Source organism: Neolamprologus multifasciatus, chromosome 7, assembly GCF_963576455.1.
Source record: "Neolamprologus multifasciatus chromosome 7, fNeoMul1.2, whole genome shotgun sequence".
Classification (NCBI taxonomy): Eukaryota; Metazoa; Chordata; class Actinopteri; order Cichliformes; family Cichlidae; genus Neolamprologus; species Neolamprologus multifasciatus.
The window spans coordinates 50299077-50314555 of NC_140445.1; the positions used below are offsets into that span (position 1 = coordinate 50299077).

General features: G+C 41.5%; 1 protein-coding gene across 16 annotated transcripts in view; it reads right to left on the reverse strand.

Moving 5' to 3' along the window:
• The window catches only part of nrcamb (neuronal cell adhesion molecule b), an 80583-nt gene that overhangs the window by 29521 nt on the left and 35583 nt on the right, over nt 1–15479 (reverse strand). For 13 of the 16 annotated variants that reach the window (XM_085169112.1, XM_085169114.1, XM_085169109.1 and 10 more), the window contains exon 2: nt 13811–13881. The exons of the other annotated variants lie outside the window; for them this stretch is intronic. The gene's annotated coding sequence lies outside the window, so the exon portion shown is untranslated. The remainder of the gene's footprint in view (nt 1–13810; nt 13882–15479) is intronic. 16 annotated transcript variants of the gene reach the window in all.

Here is a 15479-nt window from a genome sequence, read left to right on the forward strand (position 1 = left end):
GGGCAGGCCTTTAAAGTTACAAGGCTTTGTTTTTGAAACTCCCCTGGCTATCGACATAAAACAAGTCTTGATTCTAATTGGCATCTGCTGCTAATGCAACATGTCCGGCAATTTGTCTAGTTTACCTTCTTTCAGAGCGCCACACATTGACATTCACAAAGCTTGCTCGCCATACATGCCAAAAACACTTCAGGATTCGCTCGCTGTTCCCTCTGCCTAAATGCTAATCAGAGACGGCGCCGGCACTTCTGAGGAAGACGGCCTCTTTAACATGCAGATGGAAGCAGCACCACTAGATGGGATGGTGCTCTTAACGCCTTGGAGGTCTAGAGTTATCAGAGATGATAACGCTAACCTTACCCTGGCCCTATATTTTAGGAAAAAGCAAAACTCTCTTTTCTTTCCTTTTTTTTTTTGGGCAGGTGGAAATGAAAACAGATTTTGATTTGCGTTACAATCATTATTTTTTCTTTGATCCCTGATTGCCAAGACTTGGGAGAAAAACAAAATTGCATATTCTGATTGCCTGAGGCTAGACTTAGAATTAGGGATATCACTGATAACGAATACATTATCGATAAGGAATCCAAGTGCAATAAAAATACATATTTCTTTTATTGGATACATTTAGTTGCTAAGTCATGTCCTCACATTATGGCTGTGTTTCCTCAATTAGGTCTCTTGTGGACTTGTGGTCTTCTTGGGGTTTGTGTATAAATCCCTCTCCTTAGGAAAAGTACTAGCGGGGAATCGTTTCACTGCTTCACAATCTAGCTAAAACTAATTATTCTTTTTAAAAAACCCCAGTAAGGTTGGACTTAAAAGTATTTTTATGACATCTGAAATAATTACTAGTGCCACTTTTAAAAAGCATAGATGAATTGAGAACAGGTGGCAAAGCAGCACACGATTGAATGAGCAAATGTGTATCTGAACTTGACTTTTATGCAATAGCTGATCACTACACTATAATTACTTATGTATGAGAACATTTCTGCTTGTGCAGAAGGGGGCAGATAAACACCGGAGCAGTGCAAAGCACGGAGCTCGAGTATGCCTGCCCTACCACATGAGCGTTATGGGTGAAGCCATTCATATGCTGAGCAGACGTTCATTGTCATGAGCAAATGCAAGAGGAGTGGGGGGAATGCATGCCGACCTGCTTCCTGAATAGCTAAAGAAACTGTTAAAATCCTCATACGACAACACAAGACAAACTTCAGCCACAGAAACATGGCAGGTTTGAACAAAAAAAGTAATCAACAAAACCCAATCTCCTCCTCTGGGAACAAATCCTGTGAGCCAGCAGATAGAAATATCTGTGCATTTGTAAACTCAAATTGTGCTTTAGGAGTTAAGCAATTTAAATCTCAGCAAAGATAGTAAAATGGTTTCAAGCTAAATATAGGGACTGTCTGTACACTTTCCAGCAGAGTACAGCCACTCAAAACTGCACTCCAAAAGGGCATTCTGTATCCATGGCAATCCCCTCAATACTTTTAGATTTCCATGCCAACAAAAAAAAGTCAATTCTCTCACCAAATACAGACGAAAAAAGGAAACAGGAGAAAAAGGCCCAGGCCCATTTATCATCCCAAAAGTAACCTTAGAGAAAACCTGCACATTTGACATCTGTTTGGTCCAAAAAAAACTGTCTCAGCCTCCTCTGAGCTCAACAAAAGAGATGTGATTAGAATCTCAGTTTGCCACTATGTCCACACCGGATGGCTTACTACACGTGTGAAGGGTCTCTCAAGATGGTGCCAATATGAGAAGTTTACATTAAGCTTAGGGGTGCCATAAAGAGAGTCTGTGTGCAGGAAATGATCACCTCTGGCTCACAAAAGCTCTGATGTAGCAAATGAATTCCAGCGGGCTAAGTCAGCCATGGTAGCACAAAGAAACAGTGTTTATATATGATTGCTGTGAGTCAACAGTTGCAACTAGGGCTTTCTAGAAAAGCATGACTGTATAATGAACACTCTTCTGCTGGAATTTGAATTGTGCTGATACAGTATGTAGGCAGGCAGGGAGCAACTGGTCATTTGGAGCTGTCTGCACTTTGTGCGGGTACCATTCACTCCAGTAAAATCTGCCGGCAACATCAGATAACAAAGCGTGAATACTGACTGTGAGCTGGAACAATCTGTTACCGCTGCGTGTTACCAGAACATGTAATTCAAAAGTGAGAAAGGAGCAGGTGGACAGAGGCGGTGCGGCTGAGTCTTATTGAATACAATCTGTATCCTGTGGCCATTTCTCTGCACATAATTAGAATAAACAGCACGCTTATATTGATTCACAGAACTATAAAGGAAGAAATAAAATAGTTTTTTATTCATGTAAAATCCTTTAGAGAATGCTTGTAAACAGAAATACACATATAATTTACTGAAATAAGTTATTTTAGTGGAACTTCTGAGGTGATCGCTAAGCTAAATGTTAGCACAATGTTAGCATGCTATTAGCTTGCTAACATTGCTTGCAGTATTGCTTACAGTATAGCTGTACTTTCAAATTTAACATAGTAGTGCCTATTGAGTAATAGGGATGTGACAATTACGAGAAAAACCAAGATCGCAAACCTGAATAAAAACATCATGATACTGCCATCTTTCTCTACAGTGATACTCATGGGGATTGCTGTGGTCTTCTGCTGCTGTAGCCACTTTGCTTCAAGGTTTGACCTTTGTGCACTTCTGTATACTTTAGTTATAATAAGTGGTTTATTTGAGTTACTTTTGCCTTCCTGTCAGCTTGATGAGGTCTCTCCATTCTCCTTTGAAGTCAGGCATTACTAAAAGATTATTATATAATTTTCAGCACATTCTCTGGAAACCCTAGAGATGACTGTGTCAGAAAATCCCAGTAGAAAATATCTACTGGGCAAATATCTAGATCTGTTAAGGCTCAGTAAAGGTGTGGTGAAATTTGTAATATTTAAAGATCATTAAGATAATGAGAGAACTCAAAAACACCTTAAAAATAAAGTTATTTTTTGTAATTTTCCTCAAGTGTTCAGCACTGTAGTAAAAGTATTTTCTGCATGTTTTTTTTGTCTTTCTGGGGCTTTTTTCTACAAAATTGTATTTGTGATACAAAAAGTAGTCAGGGTAATCGCCAAAGTCACTCACATTTATCCTTGGAGGAAACCGTGGCCATCTCCAAGCCAAAGTGTTCCAGTGTACCTACCGTCACAACAAACTGACGCAATCCCTAAAGACTTGCTGCCAGCAATGCGACTAGAGAGAAAGTTCTGCTGGCAAACAAAGTGTGAACACTGGCTCTGTGCTGGTGTTATCACAGTGTTTTACCAGAATATTTAATTTAAAAGTGGGAAAAGTAAGCTGTGAGAAAATCTGCGGCAGGTGGAAGGAGGCAGTGAGTGTTGTTATTGAGTGCCACCTCTGCATTCACAGAGCGCCACAATAGGCCTCTCCCGCTTTTCCTTCCTTCTCCTCCTCCACTGTCAGCCCCTTCCACTCCACCCCACCTGTTTGTAAAAGGTCAGCACAGAGGAGGGTCCTCAGGCCCCCACCGTCCTCCCCTTCCTGGACCTACAGATCCCACTCCACAATCATCCTCAACGCTGGAGCCTAGAGCCAGGAAACTCAATCAAAGAAGGGCTTCAGAGAGCTCCAGACCTCTCAAAACCATCCATTGTCTCCATAAGGCTTCCAAACACTGCAGCAGGTCTATATGTAACACTGTAAGAGGAGTTGCTCATTACTGCCTGTCCCCAGCTTCACTTTGTTTCTTTTGTGCAGCTGACACAAGAATCTAGTTGCCCAGCTGGGCCAATAAAAGAGAGTGGGGTTACATAAAAAAAAAACCGAGAGAGAAAAAAAAGAAATTCAGAAAAGGAATTCATTTGCAGGAGTGAATGATGACGTGACAAATATGTTGCACGTGCATAAAGGTGCCATGTTGGTGTTTTTTTCATAAAAAAACACATTATACATAAATCTGTCACCTGTGCCAGTGCGAGACAGTACTTTAATGGCATCTGTTTAAAATTTGCCATTCATCCCGCGAGTTAAGAGTATTAACTGACACGCCGCACAACAATGTGTGTGAATGTCAGCGCAATCCATTATCATATAAAGAAAGCACTATGTAACTGCCCCCTCTCGCTCACTCCCTCTCTCTCTCAGCCCCTCCTCAGCCCCTTTCAGATACGGCAGGTGAATACAAATCATTTCCCCTCCGCTGCTCTCCAAAAGGACTCACCATCCAATTTCAGACACAGAGGACACAAACAATGGTCCTTTCAAAGTGTGAGAAAATCAAATCATGGTCTTTTCTTATTAAAAGACACTATTAGGAGGTTACCCTTCCTCTTGTGCTGAACCAGCTCAGAAAAACAGAACTGAATCAAAGCATCTGTGAGTTAAATAAGTTTTTTAAAAATTATATATTTACATGTCAGATCAATAAATGACTAAAGCAATTCGTACAGTAATAAAAAAAATTAAATCAGGTTGAAGGACTGAACACAGTTGTGTGAAAAAGTAAATACACCCACTGCTTCCTTAGGAATTAAGAGGGTAAGTAATGGTAAGCATGTTAAATGTTAACGTTTATAACAGTATCATTAGAAAAAGAGTGAACAAATATGGCTTGTTTGGACAGGTTGTGTCCAGAAGAAAGCTTCTTTTCTCTAAAAAATGCAAAACACGCCAGCACAGCTAAAGTTTGCAAAGTTGCACCTGAACAAACTACAAGACTTCTGCAACAATTGCCTTTGCACAAACAAGACCAAATGTTTGATCATGATGCACAATGCCAAAAAGAAAGCAGAGCATATTAGCACAAACATCTCATGCAACTGGACGGGTACAATCACAGGGCCTCTGCACCTTGGAGTTACTGCCCATGAACTCTTCTGCGCACCAAAGTTTTTAGAGTTAAACACGAGGCCAGCTGTGACAGCTAAAGCTTGGCCCAAACTGGGTCATGCAACAGGGCAATGATCCCAAGCACAGCAGCGCATCTACAACAGAAAAAGCTTCACTGAAAAATCCAGACCTCAAACTGACTGAAATGCTGTGGTGGCATTTCAGAGACCTGTGCACAAAGAAAGAAGAGTAGGCCAAAATTCTTCCACAATAATGTGAGACACTGATAAAGTCTTACGAAAATGGATTACTTCATATTATTGCTGCTAAAGGTCCTGCCACTGAATCCCGACTGAATCATGGGGTGTACTTAGTTGTTACATGGAGTTCTGTAATCATCTTTCTGATTATTTTGCTTTTGCTATTAAACTTTCAACTGTTTCCGTTTTCACTCATTACTATTTTTAGTTGCAGTCTTTCTTTAATACTCTACCAAACATTGTTCAAGACAGAGGGGAAAAAAGACTTGAACATTAAACTGAATACAAAAATGTGGTTCTCTAGCTGTCAGAAGGTGGAATAATTATGAGTCAACTCACTTTCCCAGTCATACTTTTTCCTCTTATTTACACTCAGTGAAAAACAAAAAACAGTACCATTAACCAACCCACACAACTCACATTATTCACCAAAATACACCGCAGCGCATATAGAAGTGCTGCTTAATGTGACAGCAGTGTGTCTGCAACGCTGATCCAAACATTCACTCTGGGTCGAGTCTGAATGAGCTTTGCTTACTTTGGCAAAATGTACGGGGACTCTGTTTCTGTAGTCAGGTTTTCATATGCTAAACTCGCCTCCAGGGGAAGTGAACAATCCATCAAAGATATCCCTGTGCAAACTCCTCCAACATTTCTTTGAAATGCAGAGATGCTGGGAATTTTCAGTGTGAATTTCCCATCCGAGGATTTCAGATGGAATTTGATCTAATTAAGCTCTGAGGCCGAGAACTTGTGTATGTTTTATTTTACCAAAAGTGAAATGACAGGGAGAGCGATAACATCTCCCTTAAGCTGATGGAACTATTTTTTTTGTCAGTATGTAATTGAATGACCTAATTTTAACTGAAGCATTGGATTTGGTCAAATTAAAGAGTGAGTTTGAAGATTAAAGAATACAATGAAAATAAAAACCCCTGGAGGTTGAGTGACTGATCAGGACTCTTGGTGCCTTACCGAGGCTTAGTGTGAACATGCTTCTATCTCTCTCATGGGTCTGGATGACTGAAACGTTAGCTAATGAGTATTAATGACAATAATGAAAGACTTAGCCTTCTCATAAAGGGAGTCTCTTTATGTTCTTCACAACTTTCCTTGGATGTGTGGCTGATGCTGAGTCGTGACAATACGCCAGAGACTCAACAAAAAAATTCTTGGTGTTACAGCTTAGCAATTTTCCCTTTTACATCCATCATTTGAAGAGTCTGAGTGGTTTCGAGTAGGTCTGATATTTTGCCCAGAAGGCGCCGCAGCTGAGACAAACAGTGCTCCATCCTTACAGATCATCTGGTCCCATCAAAAATAATGGCCTCCGACAAGAACTGCTCCATCAGCCCTCATTTGTCAACCGGTGATTCCGGAGGAAACACTGCTCCCATTTAACACTAACAGTCTGCAAGCTTCCGCTAACAGTCTCTGTCCTGCGTCTGCCTTTGACAGGATGAGACCGGTCGCTAATGCATGAGAAGTGTCTGCTGAGTGTTGGATAATGGCTGTGTGAGGCTTTGGTGGAGCCTGTGGCGTTTATCTGGCTGCATCTATCACTCAGTACAGGTAGAGGAAAAAGGATGAGGCAGTGAGGTCAAACATTGCTGTAGGACAAAGCGTGTGTCACCTGCTTCTGGGGAAGCCACCCAGAGGTGTTTCAGTTTTTTCTGGGGGGGGGGGGGGGCTTGACATGACAGAATAATGAATTACCAACCTAACACATAATGATACAGTACAGCATCTCCACAGGAAACACCTCACCCACCTCCACAAAAAACGAATAACAGGATTTTACTGGTCGTCGCGTTTACATTAAACGGTGCGCTTCAAACACAGTTATTCATGAGTTGGGATATTATAGCAATTTCTGGGGGGGGTTCTCTAAAAACAGTACTTTTCTCTGTACATAAACACAAGAAAATATTCTTTGCATATTCATTTTCATCCTCAGCTAATGAAGGTGAAGTTATTCAGCATTAAATGGTGTGATTACACAAGCAGCCACAGCCAAACACGGCTGAATAAAGTGTAGGATAAAATTACAGAATATTTAATGTGATTCACAAACTATTTCAAGTGAAGATGATGGTTTTCAGTACTCAGCGCAACAAAATTTTGTGATGTGTCAACGATACAATGTAAACCTAAACTCTCTGTAACCAGAAAATTGTCCATCTCAGGCTTGATTTAAAAGTTTCCACATGTTTTCTATAGATGTCTCAGTTGAATAGCTGGTGTTTTACCGGACAAAATTAATGCATTGACATTATACCACTTCACCAAGTAAATATAGCTGACATGGGCATCCATGCTTATCACATATGTAAAACAATTAAAGGCAAAACCCGTAGCCTTGACCTGTAGTACAACAGAGCTGCAAAAACATCAGCTCATTTTGAGCAATCGATTTTATTGCATGAAGAAATATTTATTTCCTGCTGGGAGGGGTCTCCTTCAGAACGGCAATGCTCCCATCAAAAGAGGTCACTGAAACTGTAACGAGTATAAAAATGATGTGATTAATAGCCTTCTGAGTCACTAGCTAACCTATTTTGAAGACCTATGGAAGATTTGGGACCAACATGTTAAAAAAGCACCACAAACTAAAATGATGTTGTCCTATCCCAAATAAAATCCATGTCTTTGTTTAGGTATCCTAATATTTTGGGGTTAGTGTTTATTCCATGTTTATAGCAATGCCTATTAATGTGCTCATTTAAAATGAATACAGTCAAAATAGTAACAGCAAAAAGTATTCCAATATACACCCATAAATAAAAGTCTGAATCGCTTGCTATTTCAGTGTGCCTCTATGTTTCATACACACTCATTCCTTTACTCTCCCTCTCACAGCAGGTACACAGAGAGCGATTTCTCATTAGAATTGGCTGAGATGCAGGTGAGCCAGGGGTCACATCTAAATTCAAGCATTTGTATTCCAGCACGACACCCAGGGAGCACGCTGTTTATAGTGATGAGCAGATAGGCTCGGCCTTGAACCAGGACCCACAGCTAGCAGGCACATAAATCATTCGGTTTCTCAGAGGCTATTCCAACACTGATAGATCCCACGAGTTTCGACAGTATAAGGACAGTCTTCTCAGTCCTGAAGCCACATTGAAATTCTATCCTAGACATTTCGCACTGAAAAAAAAAGTATACAAAAATCACTAATCACGCAGTGCCAACAAAGGATTTGAAGCCTTGATGGGCCAGAGCCTGATCCTTCTCTGGCAAAAATAATGGTAAAGTGAAGTAGGGCCTTCCTTTTGAAAAATGCTCCCTCTTAAGCCAGTCTGCCTGAGTATCTGAGCATTGATGGCTTTGTGAGTAAGAGTGGCATTGCAGAAGAACACATGTATCAACTGAACTGAAGTTAGATGGTATTAAGTTATAAAATCATATAACCTTAGATCTTCGCTTCAAGTTGTTGTTGTATCTATAAAAGCGGAATGCCAAACTCAGGCCCGGCATGCCGATGGGCTTGCAACTGGCAGAAACCCTGTGTCCGTGCTCTAAATATGAAGCGAAGCCAGCAGTCAATTAGCTTAACAAAGCATAAAGACTGGGGGAAAGGGAGGATCAGCTAGCTTGGCTGGCTCCAAGAAACAGGCCTAGCACATAACTGTGTGAAAGTACACAACTTTTGATTCCCCGATAATTGGACAGACAGGAAGAGCAGCGAAGGTGGAGCGAGGCCTGGGGGAAGGCTGTGCAGGTGAGAGGAGAGCGCAATCAGGGAAAATAAAGATGGAGATGCAACACCAGACACAGAGCAGATTCTCCAGGCTCTCTGCTGAGCTGTTTGTGAAGCAGCTGTGCATGAAGCCAACTTTTTCCACTGCCCTGGAAGATGGCAAAGACTAGCAGAAGTCCCCCATGAAGGGCCTCACCAGCCTCTTTCTGACCCTCACTGTCTTTGTGCCCATCTATTCATCTGCTTATTTTTTCATCTGCTTCCCAAAACTAGCTGGGTCTCCGGGTATCTCCCTGTTTGTGTCTAATTCTCACAAAACCAGTCTCACTGGGAAAAAAGCAGAAAACCTTACAGTAAATCTTTGGATTACATGTCAATGTCATACACTTATACACTATGATTTCTGCATAAAAGTGGTCATAAAGTTAAGGTTATATCTAATGAGAAAATGCTGAAGTACAAGTACTCTTAAAAGTAAATCATCATAATAGACATGAGACATCTCATTTTTTCTCCTTCATCTATTAGAGTAGAGACACTAAAACAATGGGTCTATACGCAGCTTCTTTCCCACAAACAGGAGACATTACATGCACAGACATAAGTGTTGACACAGAGAACCGTAAGAGAATTGTCAGGCGTATAATGAAGAGACACCGGAGAAACGTCTTGATGCATTCATCTGAAACAGTGTGCGCTGGGAGCAGCCCAGAGGCCCTCTGCGAAAGCGTGTATCCCACTACTTATCCGCAGTGTGTCTGATCTCTGAGCAGCCGCTGAGTAATATCACTGCTTTCTAACCACATGAAAGAAAACTGCTGTTCTACTCACAGCAAACTGTTCAGTTACACTGAGCTGGGAAAATCTAAAACTGAAATTAATGTTCGGTATTCAGCCTTTTCAATGCAACTTTTAGGCTTTTTTTTTGGCTCTGCAGTGAACCTGAAAAACAACAGGAACTATGTTCGCTCTAATTAGGCCGTGTTACCACTGCAGGCTAAAATAGCACTAATCTCTCGCATCTATTCTTTTCATAACACGCAGCCACGGCAAATCCCACTGAGTCTGATTTGTTCAATTTTCAAACTGATGCTCATCTGCGGCCCTCAATCAGACACATCTTATTTTTTGAACGTGACCTCAGTCTGAACAGTCACATATAAATTCAGAGGTGCTGCCACAGATATGTGGTTTTAGAGAAAACCTTTTTCCAGTGACGCCATTCACATCGCAATCCGAGGATTGTGCTTCAACTCCACATTCACAAAACCTCTAAATGAAAATTACAGTCATTGCTCAGCAAATATCCATGAATAGAAAAAATCTCTCTCTTTATCCTCTTTTTTTGTCATCCACTCACAAAGTTGCTGCATTTTACTTCACATGAGTTTATAAATGAAAGTGTAAATACCACCTGAGTCACCTGAATTTTTGACTTTTGTAACAGCATAATTCTCCAGTTATGTGTCTCTCACTCACATTCCAAAGTAGGCTTAGGGAGCATGTGGGCCTACCCTGAGTATGGATGCATAAACTGGTTGGGATTCAAAACCCCAAGCCTCTCTTCTGAAGACCAGTAGTGTTCCCACTATCTCCTAAATTGGGGGAATGGCTCCCAGATCCCAGGAACGACATCTGAGATATCTGTCCAGAAGAAGGCAGTCCTAAAGACAGCAAAGATACTCCACAGGACCCTCAAACTCTCAGGCCTCTGGTAGAGGACCTGAGCTTGAAGGATAAGGAGTGTCCACAGCGCGAGTGGGGAATAAATATACATATATAAAATACACACATACACTCCTTCTATCCAAAGTATCACTGGGCAAAAAAAGCAAAGTCTGGGTTCATACAACCTTTTTTGTAACGTTGCCCTTTCTGTTTTGCAGGGGTCACTTTCTAACTCTTTGATTGTGGGCAGAGGAGACATGACACAAAATTAGGGGAGAGAAAGAATGTCAAGCATCAAAGGTTACTGAAAACCCTCCAGTCATTCTGAACAAAACTGCACTCACCTCCAGTGTTGGGAAGGTTACTTTTAAAATGTATTCCATTACAGATTACAGAATACATGCCCCAAAATGTATTCTGTAACGTATTCCGTTACGTTACTCAATGACAGTAATGTATTCTGAATACTTTGGATTACTTAATATATTATGATGCTTTTTACAACTACGTGAATGTACTATTGCTGTGATTTATTACTGTTACTGAAGGTCCGCATCTCCGAACCTTAGTAAAGGGACCTCTGACTAATACAGCGGGTTCCGTGTCGGCTCATAGCCGAAAACTAGCTTTTACTTTGTTGTGTGGGTCAACTTTTCTTGCCAGAGACAGGCGTTGAAAGGCTGCTCCAACGGAACTTATTGTTTTTGGACGAAAACACGAACACAGTGTACAGTCGAGTCTTAATAGCTTACTTACAACTGGGCTCGTCAGGCACTCTTCTTGGCTGCAGTGGTTATTATTATATTTACATGCTTCCAGCTCCCGTTTTTGCTCGATGACTGCTGTACTTTTCCACTATCCTTTTTCTCCCTCCTCTTGCTCACACATAACACATAACGTGTATGGCGGTCCATTCTCCCTGCAACACGGACTACACTGCCCATGATGCTACATTCTTTAGAGCTATGCTTGTAGCATTCTGCCTGTTATTTTAGCACAACAACAACAACAACAACAACAACAAAATAGGCGCTCTCTCATCCAGGAAACACACAGTTGCAGAGAGAGAGAGAGAGAGCGTCGCCCTGTAACCATGGCAACCGTAACGCTGCCGCCTGGAACAACAGAACATAGCTGTCAAACAAAACCCAAACAGGCCTGACCTGCGACAATATGAAACAGGAAAGTACCGCTGTGTAATCCATTTATTTCAACAAAGTAACTGTATTCTAAATACCACCTTTTTAAACGGTAACTGTAACGGAATACAGTTACTCATATTTTGTATATTAAATACATAACGGCGGTACATGTATTCCGTTACTCCCCAACACTGCTCACCTCACCCACTGTTTTTTGAGATTCAGCAATGTAGTAATATCACAAGATGGACAAATAAGATGGACTGCACCAGTAAAAAAAAACATCAGCCAGCTCCCTAGCTAGCTATGTAAAATAAAATGAAAATGAAGTTTGGGTAAATAGAACCTGGCAACCGAAGGGAATGCGTAATATGCAGTTTCAGTTTTAGGTAAAACCAAAGAAAGCAGAATCAAGAATCATTTTAAACCATTTTTTTAAATAAATAAATCCTTCAATGTTTGGCTGCAGAAAATAACTGGCTATGACCCACAGACACTAGTGGATTGTTGGCACCTTTCTTCCCTTTGCTCTGCCAGCCCTGCGCTGCAGCCATCTGCACTTGTTGCTTGTTTTAGGAAATTTTGTGCCTTTAGCAAGTGAAACACGTAATCAGTTGTAGCAAGGTCAGACATTTGAAAAAATCAAAGCTATGGCCATAAAATCCTATGGTTGTGTTTCTTCTTATTATAATTACTATTTTATTTTACATTTTAGTAATGCACTCAGTGTACTATACTTGCTCAGTCAGACAGACAGACAGACAGACAGATGGATAGATAGATGCACAGCTCTGATCTTTGATCTGTTTCCTACTCACCTCTATTTGTTATCAAAAAAACATTAATACAACACGCTCTGATTGGACACGTGATTGAAAGCGGTGAAAGACAGCAGCATGGAGGTAAACAGAAACCTCTCTAGCCTCTATTGAAAGCCTGGGACCTAAAAGCTGTTTCTTCACAATACACACTTCACGCCTCACTGTGCTTCAAACTGCTACTCCTCAGTGTTGCCCTCTATGACGCGGCCATTCAAAAGTGTACACTCAGCCTCTCTGGCTTGCAGCACACATTCACAACACAATAACTGATTGCTGAGCATGAAGCAGAAAGAATTACAAATTCAGACACAGACAGAGAGAAAAGTCGAGGCAAAGAGAGAGATTCAAACGGGAACATAAATGGATAAACTGGAAGAGAAGGGGAGCCCCCTCGCCCCCCAATGGCAAAAGTAAAAGAACCATAGCACCAACAGCTGAGGCAGATGAGCTCCAAGCTGTCAGAGTCCCTTAACTCCCAGCCTCCCCGCTTGGCACGGCGTGCTGCAAGGGCGAGGTGGGATCCTTCCTTCACACTCCACTGGGCGGTGGACACACATCACACCGTGTCACCTCAGCTCACAGTGCATTAGATCAACTCCCTGCTGAATCACAGACACACTTTCAGCAGGGCAGAATGAGGGGATGAGCCAAAGGTTACGGAGGGTCACTTAAAAATCACTGTGCAAGCGGAGAGCCAATTCTCTGGACTCTAATGCATCCAGAGACCTCACACTCAAGAGAGCTACTTTACTGCTGCCATTAGGGAACTTTTCTACCTCTGCGATTTCCATTATAACGCATTATGTGTCAATAAGGCAGCAGGCGCAATTTAGGCACTGAGTGCTATTTTGTGATTTTTAAGTATTGACGCCCACTTTCACAGCAGTGGGCGAGGATGAGAGGGTGTGCTACCGTGACAACCATAGGCATAAAGCAGACAACAGTGCTTTGTTTTTATTGGCTGCCCAACCTCGCTGCCAAAATGATTGCGGGCACACACACACACACACACACAAAACCACACTTTGCCACTAGAGAAATGGAAATCAAACAAGTGCTGACCTTCTACCTTTCAGCTAGAACAAAAGAGTAGGCACCGCTACAAAGAGTGAAAGAGAAAGACGTGTAGCTATAGAAAGATTGGGGAGTTGGTTAGGGAGTGTTAATGTTAATAAATTCACATTCTGGCAGCATCGTAGACGAAGATATTTAGACTGGGGACATTTGCCAGGAAAGGCAACAGACTGACATCTGTGTGTGTTCACATCCAGTGGGAGGGGAAATGGCTCTGAGAAGAACGAGAACGTTTGATTGCGAAAAGGCCGGAAGTTCACACTGTTTTGGAAAAGTTTTGATATCCGTGGAGTTTCCGACTTACCAGAGAAGCCCAAATCCCCTCTCTCCTCCTCCTCCCTGGCCTGCTTCGCCCGCTGTCTGGCTGAATTCAGTCTGGTTAAAAAGGGACAGCAGGGAATAACAAATTTAGCGCACACTATGTAGACTTCTCTGCTTTCCTGTTGTGGAAACAACCAGCATTTTAAACCAACTTGAAAGGAACATCTAGTCTTTCCTAAACGGCTTTTCCCAACATCTGTTTGATTTCAGAATGGCTTCACTAATCTGTGCTTTGTTTTTTATACTCTGCTAAAAACACTTCTTTTTCGTACTGCATGTCTAATGCTCCGTCACAGTCACAGCACAGATTAGACCAGGATATTTAGATAGAGAGAGATAATTCTCTCTTTCAGATCAATCTCTTATGAATAAAGACCACCTCTCTTTTTAAATATATGTAATCATGCATGGGTGTGTCGACTGGCTGGAAATGCACTTAAAACGCTTCCAACTGTGAAGTTTTGGAGGTGAAAAGAATCTAAACAGTCAAGCTGTGTAAACCAGAGACTTTGAGAGGCAACAGTGTGCAATCCAAGCTGATAGACACAAAGGCCCGTGGCTAAGAGCTGGAGGAGAGACATCTCCTCCCTTCATCTCTCTTCTTGTCTTGTTTCATCTCCTTCAACTCCTCTTCTCTTATCCCATCTTAACTCTGTGTGTATTCTCTATACTTGCTCTTCCTCTTCTTCTACGCCTGTCGTCCTGACCTATCTTCTGCTCGTGCCCGCTTTCCTCTGACCACATCTCCTTTTTGGTTATATCACCTTTTCCTCACACAGCCTCCACTTTCAGCCTTCCTGTCTTATTATCTCACACTTGATAAAAAAGAATTGAAATGTTTGCCTTAACGCACACTTAACTATATTTTTAAAAATCAATAAGAAAAGAAAAAGGTTTCGCATGACAGCTTGGCGAATTTGTGGGGCAACCAATCGAGTTAAATGTGATCATCATGCCTTCATCCTCCAACCATCCATTTTCTTAACTTTCCTATCTAAATTAGGGTCATGGCCTACCTCAGCCGTCATAGGATGTAAAGTAGGAAACACACTGGACTTATCACGTGGCCAAGAAGGCTCTCTCCATTCATCTTCTTCCTCCTATCATGACCTAAACTAAAGATCCCGCACATGGGAGATAATATACAGATGTGTCTTGACAGATTTGAAATTAAATAAATATATATTTTGACATAAATCTCCAAACCCAGTCAATGTTTCACACTGAATTACTTCTCTCATGACTCTCCTGCTATAAAAATATGAACTTTACATTGGGTCAGAGGCTGGAAAAGGCTTTGATTTTCTGTCCTAACCTATGCTGACCTATGCTTGTCTTTTCTCTCTCCTTTTTCTAATAACTTCTGTTCAGTTTATCCAGCTTCTGTTGCGATTGGTGCTGTAGCAAAATCTCTCTTCTCTTTTCCTTAAACTGTGTCACAGTCAACACGGACACGCCTAACGGAATCGATTGCAGAATGATTGAAGAAGCAGATCCAATTTACTTCAAGCAAAGGCTTATCGACTTCAGTCTCCTGCTCTTCGTATGACTCGAAGTCCCACTGAGAGAAGCAGCCGTTTCCACTTGGCTAAATACGAACACTGCTTTTCACAACTGTCAACAGTTATTTGACATTAATTCTGCTTAACACA